Source organism: Palaemon carinicauda, chromosome 11 (assembly GCF_036898095.1).
Source record: "Palaemon carinicauda isolate YSFRI2023 chromosome 11, ASM3689809v2, whole genome shotgun sequence".
NCBI classification, from domain to species: domain Eukaryota; kingdom Metazoa; phylum Arthropoda; class Malacostraca; order Decapoda; family Palaemonidae; genus Palaemon; species Palaemon carinicauda.
The window spans coordinates 39039938-39049937 of NC_090735.1; positions in this window are offsets into that span (position 1 = coordinate 39039938).

Consider the following 10000-nt stretch of genomic DNA (forward strand, 5'->3'; position numbering starts at 1 on the left):
CTCTGGCTTGCCTTCCTAGGCATGTAGTTTTTAGTCCATGCTAGTAGGTGTCCTTTGACTCCTTTTTTGGCTACTGATTGCAGCACTGCAACTGGGCTTGCAAGCTCGAAGGCTTTTTCAAAGTCTATGAAGACTATTGTTGCCTTGTTCTGATTTATGCAGCTTAATACATTTGTGATGCATTCAGAGGTTCCAATTCCCTCCTGATATGCATATAGCTGCTTGTTTAGGGGGCCAATTTTGTACTTTAATCTGTTTAAGACCATTTTTTCTCCTGTTTTTTTCTATACAGGATACCAAGGCTATTGGCCTGGGATTTGTTGGATCCTTTGGCTTGGGGATTGGCTGTGTATCTTGTTGTCTCCAGGTTTGAGGCCTTATGTGCTCTAGGTGTGTTTTGTTTAGTAATCTTAGGATGCAGTTTCTCCTGCTGGACCCATGTGTTTGATCATTGTGTAGGGATTTTGTCAGCTCCAGGTGCAGTGTCTTTCCCTGTCTTTTGTACTGCTCTTAGCTCCTCAACTGTGTATGGGTGTCTGTGTCATCCTGCTGAAGCAGGCTGTGTTGATCTCTTCCAATCTTGATGGTGCCAGTTGCTCTTGTTGCATTCTGGTTTCGGGGGAGAGATTGATTGACAGTGTTCTGTTTGCAAAGGATGTTGCAAATTCTTTCAGCCTCCCTCATGTGGGTGTGGGTGTGTGGGCAATTGGTGTCTTTCTCTTTTTTCCGGCTACTCTGCTAGCCATTTCCAAAGCTGAGTTAGATTGGTGTATCCTGGACAGGCTTGAACACCATTCCATCCATTTTTCAATTCTGATTTCATGGATTCTTTCTTTGTTTCAGTTTTGACTGTTTGTAGTAGATCTCTGTTTTCTACTGTGGATCTTCTTCTGTATATTTTTGTGACTCTGTTTAGTCTGGTTTTTAGTCTTCTGACTTCTGGGCAGTAGTACCAGGAGTCTTTGTAAGTGTAACTACCTTGTGTTGTTTTTAGTGGCATAGCTCTGTTGGCTGCATTGTGAAAGGCCTCAACTAGGTCTTTTTCTAGTTGGTCTATGTCCTCTGGAGGAGCGTAGCTGATTGCCCATTCCTCTATGGTTGTTTGAAAGCAGACCCAGTCTGCTAGGTCCTGGTTCCATCTTGGTGGGGGTGGTGGGATTGGAGGTAGTTGTTGTAAGTCCAATTCTGTCACTGTGGCAAAGTGATCACTTATCAGGGTTGAGTGTACTTGCCACTTGGTTAGGTGTCTAATGGCTGTTGTGGCAAAAGTCAGATCTAGTCTTCCACCTCTTATGTGTGTAGGTTGCCCTGTGTTTAGGAGGGAGACTCCTTCAAATTTCATTCCAGGGCGAAAGTTATGTGTTCCCCTGAGGGGTTTGTCCTTGATGGGGATGATAGTATGGGGTGATGTGCATTAAAATCCCCGCAGATAATTGTTGGTGTTCTTTCTGTGTGAGCAAAGAGTTGAGTTAGTTGTAACTCTCCTGTATCCTCCCTATGTAATTTTCTGTATATGTTGTATATGTCTATTTTTTGATTCAGTAATGTTATTGTTACTGCTAGTGTCTCTATGTTGGTGCCACAGGAATAGGGTTGTGTAACCTGTTGTTGGTATGCTAGTTTTAACTAATGTAGCTAGTCCTCTGTCTGTGCCTATCTGTGGTGCGATGTAGGCATTGTAGCCTGGGATTTTTAGTTTCTTTCCTGCTGGAAGATTGGTTTCTTGTAGCAGGATGACATCTACATTCTCAGTTTTGCATATTGCAATTAGGGAGGAGATCTTTGATCTAACACCGGCTGAGTTCCAGTTCAGAACTCTTACTCCTTGGTGTAGGTTGAAGAGTATTGTCTTGGGTCCCTAGGGGCAAAGGCAATTGCCTTGACCTCGGAGGATGAAGTGGATGAGGTGGATGGGGTGAGAGTGGATGATGGGATGATGGATGGGGTGAGTGGTATGATAGGTGCGGGGACTGAAGTGGAGGATGTGGAAGGAACGGGTGATTGAGGTGATGGAATGGTAGGTGTGGTTGGTGAGGAGTGAGAAGTGATCTCCTGGATAGCAAGAGAGGGGGATTGGGAGGACTTATTCCTGGAGAGCAAGTCTTTTAGGACTTGTTCAACGCTGGTAGCAATTGTTGCAGCATTGATTTTTCCAGTCACGGCCTGAGTGACTAGTTCGGTCAGTTTGTCTTTTAGGACTGTGGTCTTTATGAAGATGGTCCTAGGCAGTGGTTTCGGACCTTCGGTTGGAGCCTTGGAGGTAGATCTGGCTCTGGGTTTAGATACTGACCTGGTCTTGTTCTGGAGTTGGAGTGCCTGTTTAGCTCCTCCTGGGTATAAAATCTCCTTCTGGGTAGAGGTTTGGGGGCCGCTCTTCCTCTTGATGGGTCCCTTTTGTCTTTGGGGAGGGCAGCAATTACTCTTGCTACCCTTTCAGGGCATCCCCAGGCCATTGCAGTATGCCCTTTCTTACAATTTGAACACTTTTTGACTGTGGGTATTCCAGCAGCCTTCTTGTCAATGCACTCCTGTGTGGGGTGTTTAAGGCTGCAGACAGCACAGGTTGGGACCTTTGCTTGGCATTGGTCCTTGTGATGCCATACTTCTGGCAGTTGTAACATCTGAGTGGATCTGGGTAATATTTGTTGACCCTGAAGCTGCCAAAGATGCCTAGGTCGACACTTCGTGGGTGTGGACCCTTAAAAGTCACCAGTATGGCTTTTGTAAGGAAGCCTGCCTTATTCTTCATCCTTTCTGCTGCAGTGATATTTGGTAATTTAACTAGATGGCTCTCCATCATATCAGTTGGGTAGCCAACCACAACCTGCTTTTTTTTAATTTTTCCTCTTCTTTAAGCTCCAATAGCTTAATGTCTGAGGTGCTTCGCAAGGTTATCAGTGCTCTTGCGTCCTTGGTGATATGGTCCACTGTCTTGCCTGTTTGGTTTAGCAATCATCTGAATGTTTTTATGTTTGCTTTCAAAGGCAGCAATAGCCTTGAAGGCCTCTGATGGGTACCAGCCAAGACCCTAAAAAAATAGGTCTTGTTTTCTCTAGCAGGCTGGGTTGCTGCTTCCTGCGGTGAGGTTTTCTTGCTGTGTGGGTACAACATTCCCTGTTGGCTCCTTCTAGGAAGTTCTTTTTCCTCCTTACTTCCTGCCAAGGTAGGTTTCCTTCTCCATCAGAGTCGTTGTCGTTGGTCCTCTTCCGGTTTGTTTGGTCTTGGTTCTGTTCCATTCGTTTTCTGTCATTGTCCATGAGTTCCTGTTCGGCTTCCCTTATCAAGTTTAGTTAGAAGGGGTTGCAGGTCGGGGTCCATATCCATTTCACCAGTTGCTAGAGCTTCTAGTATGATCTCATAAAGTTGATTCCAGGATAAGTCCTTTTTTTCAAGATGGGTTAGTATTATGATCAGAGACCATATAGAGAGGACAGACAGTGTGCCTGGTGGGGTTGTCCAACCCTTTAAGCCCTAGGGCCCCAAGCAAAGTTATAGTAGAAGTTATAAGAATGAATTACAGAATCTGAAAATGAAACACAAATTCGTTAGTTATATGGGGGTTATGCTAACTAACCTATTGCTAGAGCAGTGCTGAAACTAACTCTTTTTAGCTAAGTACTAGCCCTACACAAATAGCTGTTGGGAGCCTTCTTACTGCGTTCACGCACTAAGACGGCCCAGCAGTCTATTCTGCAGGTAGGGAGGTTGAGGGTAATAATCAAAACTCAGTGGAGACCTACAAGTTTTTATTTGAGCTGATTCCTGACCCTATTTGAATACTGGCTTATTTCGCCAGTTACCAAGAATAACAACCTATTACTTATCAAACAACTTGGCTTATAGGCGCCAAGCCTAACAGCCCTATGCCACTTGCCACAGACAGCGAGGAGTGGAGTTTTTGACCCTTGGGCCCTGCTTCAACTGGAGTTTTAAGACCACAACGGCTACCAGATTTTCCACAGGAGGATCTATTAGTAGGTAAAATTATGTAGTTGGAGGCAAAGCTTAGCCTATATTGTCAATTTAATTTTCTTTATAATGAGGGGGGCCTGATTACAGCCAATTCAGGGGCAAGGCCCTTGTCAGTACAGCAAAAACTGCAACAGAAATCGTCGAAAAAAACGGCGAAAATCGGCGACGAATTCGGCGAAAAATCGGCGACGAATTCGGCGAAAATCGGCGAAAAACGTCGGCGAAATCGGCGATTTATCGGCGGAGGCGGCGGTCTCTTCAGGAGGCTGAATGTATCAGCCAAGTGAAGAGGGAGCAGGCAACAGCCAGTAACGGCGGCAGAAGATGTCGGCAGTCAGCAGGCAGGAGCAGCAGTGATGGTCCTCTCTCAGTGGGATCTGAGTGAGAACTGTGGAGAAATCATATGTTGTTGTTTGTTGTTGGGGTATTAAAGCCAACACTTGTTGTTGGCACGGGCCTTTCCCTTGGTTGGCCCGTAGGTGATCTGTAAAAATTTATAAGGTAGTTGCATTAATGGAATTTGAAAGGTTTTTAGTAGTAGAAAAAGATGTGGATAGGGTAAGGATGATGGTGGTAGTGGTAGGAGGGCCATCATTTCTCGGATAGTGGTAGTTTGAAAAGTGGGGGGTGTAAGGCTTTTGAAGATTAGAGAAAAATTGTGCAGGTGGGGTTGTCCAACCCTTTACTCCCTAGGGTCCCTGCAGAGAGATTTTAAGTGGTAGATTAGTTGAGAAGTGAAAGGGGGTGATGTGAATAGAGCCTTACAATGAGGGGATGAGATGGTGCATGGAATGAGGAGGTCTTACCTTGGTGGAGGTAGAGTTGAAAGCAACTGTGCATGTGTGTCTATGCTTTCGACAATTGCTTTTGCCAGTGTGGCTGCCTCTTTCATGGCATGTGGTGTGTTGATGTCTACAAGTAGATCACCTCGTAGCTGTGCTGTTTCTCTGCATTCTAGTAGGTTGTGCAGGAGAGGTTGTTGTGGTATGACATCACAGTGTTCACACCTTGTCTGGATGTCATCTTGGAGTTCCCAGTTTGCTTTGTAACCCAGCCGGAGTCTGTGTATGCATACTGCCAGTTTTCTTGGGGTGTATCTGTCTATGGGAGGGGGTTCTAGTTCCGATGCCCATTTGTACCATGTTGCAGAGGGAGAGCCATTCTCTATCCTCATATGTAGTTCCTTGATTAGGTTGTTCTTGAGCTGTGTCTTTATTTTGCTTTTGATTTGTTGCAGTGCAGGCTGTATGTGCACCTGTACATTGTGAATGTGTTTGGTGCTTTTGGCTAGGTCATCAGCCTTTTCATTCCTGGTATCCCGATGTGACTGGGGATCCAGTTTATAGTTACTAGTCTGTTTCTTTCATTATGTTGATGTAAGAGGATTTTAATGTCCGCTATCAGGGATTTGTTTTCTTTGTTTTTGTCCTGCTGTAGGACCTGCACTGAGGATCGTGAGTCAGTATGGATGACTACTGGTCCTTCCTCATTTTCAATAGAGTATTTTAATGCTTGCTGTATTGCGACAAGCTCTGTCTGCAGGGTGGAGACATTGTTGGATGTTCTCCAGCAAGCTAGAATACATATACAAAGGCACCGTATTTATACAGGAGAAGGGGATCCAACAGCTGTCAGTTTCTTAATAATTTCGGAGAAGTCAGATTTTAGATAAAAGGATAATACTGGATTAACGGAAAACAGACTTGGGCTTAGATTCAAATTTCTACCTTCAGTACAGGAAATTAAAAATGATTCAACAATATTCCTTTGGAAATAGTCATTTACATGGATTACTTTTTCCGTCTTTGACCAACCAATTCTGTGACTTGACCATAACCAGTGGGAGGCCAAGGCATTATTAGGAGAACCCCTGAGAGACGGCCACCTGATGTTGTTTTAATCTGACTGGTATACTTTTTGATGTTTGGCCAACATAAAATAGGTTACACTCAAAAAGTATACAAGTCAGATTAAAACAACATCAGGTGGCCGTCTCCAGGGGTTCTCTTAATAATGCCTTGGCCTCCCACTGGTTATGGTCAAGTCACAGAATTGGTTGGTCAAAGACGGAAAAAGTAATCCATGTAAATAACTATTTCCAAAGGAATATTGTTGAATCATTTTTAATCTCCTGTACTCAAGGTAGAAATTTGAATCTAAGCCCAGGTCTGTTTTCCGTTAATCAGTATTATCCTTTTATCTAAAATCTGACTTCTCCGGAATTATTAAGAAACTGACAGCTGTTGGATCCCCTTCTCCTGTATAAATACGGTGCCTTTGTATATGTATTCGCTACGGGCCAACCAAGGGAAAGGCCCGTGCCAACAACAAGTGTTGGCTTTAATACCCCAACAACAACATATGTATTCTCATTGCTGAGTTTGATAATGTCCTGAGTGGATGAAAGTACCTAACTCCAATCAAGTCTTTTTCATTTTTCCTTTCGTGGCTATAATACATATATATATATATATATATATAGTAGTCTGTGGTATATATACTATATATATATACATATATATATATATATATATATGTATATATAATATATATATAGTAGTCTGTGGTATATATATATATATATATAGCTCGTATATATACACTCGGAAACCAAACTAGCTCACGTAAGTCTTTCTTCAATGCAAATCTATTTGATGTTGTTACTGTTCTTAGAATATATAATTTTACTTGTTCATTACTTCTCTGACAGTTTATTTCCTTATTTCCTTTACTCTCTTGACTTTTTTTCCCTGTTGGAGCCCATGGGATTATAGCATCCTGCTTTTCAAACTAAGGTTATAGCTTAGCTAATAATAATAATAATAATAATAATAATAATAATAATAATAATAATAATAATAATAATAATAATATAAGAGATCTCAGACCTCCGCCAATGAATATGGTTATTATTTAACTAAGTCTACGGACATCGCCTCCTACTTTTCATATGCTGACTGTATAGTAGATGGTGAAAATAGCAATGTTGATCAAGAATAATTATCTCGATACGCATCACTTCCTAAATATCATGGTTTCTTCCGATGCATAATATCTATCCAGTGTTAACATTTGTGAACATCCAACCTCTTAATTTGTTCTGACGTAATCTTTAAAATGGTAAAAAATGCAAATCCTGATCTCCAAAATTTAACGGGATCGTCCATGAACTAAGATCTATCTGTGGTGAAAATTTTGTCAAAATCTGTTGAGTAGGTCTGACGTAATCCTGTCTACAGAAACACAGACAAAAACATGAATAAATAAATACACTCGAAAATATAACCACCTCGGCGGAGGTAATAGTAATGTTAGTTCTTGAGCACGCATGCTAACAGTTAATCTAAAAGAAAAAGAAATGTTTTAGGCGCTAAAAATAAATCGACCCATCATTCACGTTAATCCTTTCATTCCTTATAATTCTCTTAATGTGAAACTACACGATATTCACTGATACGAAAATAATGAAGCAACTTTTCCCCAAAAAAGTAAACGCTAAGGAAAAATGAGCCTGATATATTGCATTTGAACAGTTGTTCTGACATTAATGGTTATCATGGAAAGAAAGGAATCTATTCTGTATACTCTTAAGATAAATGAGTAATATTATAGATGTAAGTATTTTAGTAAATAAATGCAAGGCGGAGTATTTCTTTAATGTTCCTAAGAGGATTACCAAAGGCTTCAGAAGGATTTTATGCATCTCAGTCATAAATGATGATTAAAAATGTTGATTGCTCATTCTTATGCGGAATAAATGTCTAGAAGATTCTTTTTCTCGTTTTTGAATTTTTTTCAACTTGGGGATATAGAGAAGTTTGAATGTCATTCTTTTATTTAGAAAAGTACTGTTTATTTCTTCACGCAGACCGTAAGAATAGCAGGCTACGCATACCCGTATACACATATCCATGGACCGCAAGAACTCGCACATAAACGCACTTACACACATGTCACACACACAAATGTATATATATATATATATATATACACACACATATACATATACCCACACACACACACTATATATATATATATATATATGAGAGAGAGAGAGAGAGAGAGAGAGAGAGAGAGAGAGGGGGGGGGATATGTGTGTATGTATAGGGCTACAAATAAGTTATTTATACATGGCAGCAACTACCTCTATCTAAATGTCATCTATACTTCTGCAAGTGTACAAATAAAGACTGTAAACGAAATACCCTTCTAAATGATCCATGTTATCATTTAGTTAACGAATGTATAACAATATAACCTTCTCAGCAGTGTAGGCACTTAATCAATTAACAAGGACAGGAAGTCACCCATTATCATTTGCTAAAGCGTATGTCATTGAAAGGCAGGCAAACTCCAGTCCTGTTGTCAGATTTACTGAGCATTGAGTTCCATTTTGACTCTATCGTTATAGTTCCTACTTCGTGACTGGGTCACGCCAACTATTTCAAAGTTATCGGTTTAAAGTTTAAACTCCACTCATGAATGACAGAGGCAAAGGACAGTGATAATGCCCCATCTAGCAGGATAATCTAGAGACTGGTCGTATATACACAATGCTCATCGCCCAAACCCCTTCTCCACCCAAGCTAGGAGGGCCAGGCAATGGCTGCTGATGACTCAGCATGTAGACACATAGGCTCTCCCAAACCCCATCCGTAGCCCACAAGGATGCCGAGGTTGTAGACACTACAAGAAACTATCGAACTGAGCAGGACTCTACCCCAATCTGGCAATCGCCAGGCAAGGACGTTTCCAATAGGCCACAATAGTCTCATCTGTGGGTTTTTGATATTATACCTTCAGCACAGTGCAAGCGGGAAAATGGTGATATAAGAAAGAATCAAATTTCCAGTTAGACCTTAAGTCCCTGCCAACCTACATTCAAGTAACCTACAAATGAATATTTTCACGCATGTTAGAACACGTAATACTTCGAAAAACGCTCCATCCTTAAAAAAGGTATAAATGTTAATCAAAGGATATCTTTAATTTTCAGTGAAGTAGACTCATGTAAAAAGAGGACCATGTCAAGCTTATATGAACAATACAAGTATTTTGACTATGCTAATCAATGTACATGGTGGTCACCTTATTTCTGAAAAAAAAAAAAAAAAAAAAATTCCATTTATTCAACTGAAGAAAAGAGCTTAACGTATATAAAAAAAAAGAATTGTCTTAACGTGAATGCTTATAGAATTCTTAAATTATATTATCTCCAGTGGAACATATGCTGACAAGTTATAATGATCATTTTATTCGATTGAAAATAATTTGTCTCGCTAACTACTTTTGATTCTGATAAGCATAATCATTTCACAGTTATCATGAGATACCCGCATGTACTCAATCCAACAGCTTATTTTCATCATTGGCGGTGGTTGAATATTCTCTTAAGAATTGTTGGTATTTGTTACTTCTCTGTTTTACAAGAATTCTCAAAGCAACACTGGTTGTTTACATCAAGAGTTTGTCGGATAGTGTGATAGAGTATTTTTCATGGATTGTAATTTTTCATGAGGATAATTCAATCTAAAGAAATAGAAAAAACAAGGTAAAGTATTCGTTTGACTGTATATAGGTCCAAAAAGTAGTTATTAGACTGAAAAATTTCAGAAGGAATCTTGAAAAAATTAAGATAAACATATAATAATAAAACATTCTCAAAGATGACCATCATTCAAATAACTGTATTTGTATAAATTATTAAAAAAAAAATATTTTAGTAAAATAAATTCGAAGAGGAAACTGGAAACTGGTAAGTATACTTTCAATTGTTGTTTCATCATTGATACTTTATTGAAACATTGTTTTTTTTTTCTGCAAGATTTATGAACTTTTGTATTATTTTAAAATTAAACAAATTATTCTGTTTTTCATTATAGATTACTAAAACATTTTCTTGAATATTCCAAAGCCCAATGAATATATTATAATGTGGCAAAGTTTTGCTTAACGAGAAAATATTGCGAATTGAAATTCAGACGAACCGGGCCAATAGCAGAAATATCTCTTATATACACTGTGGATA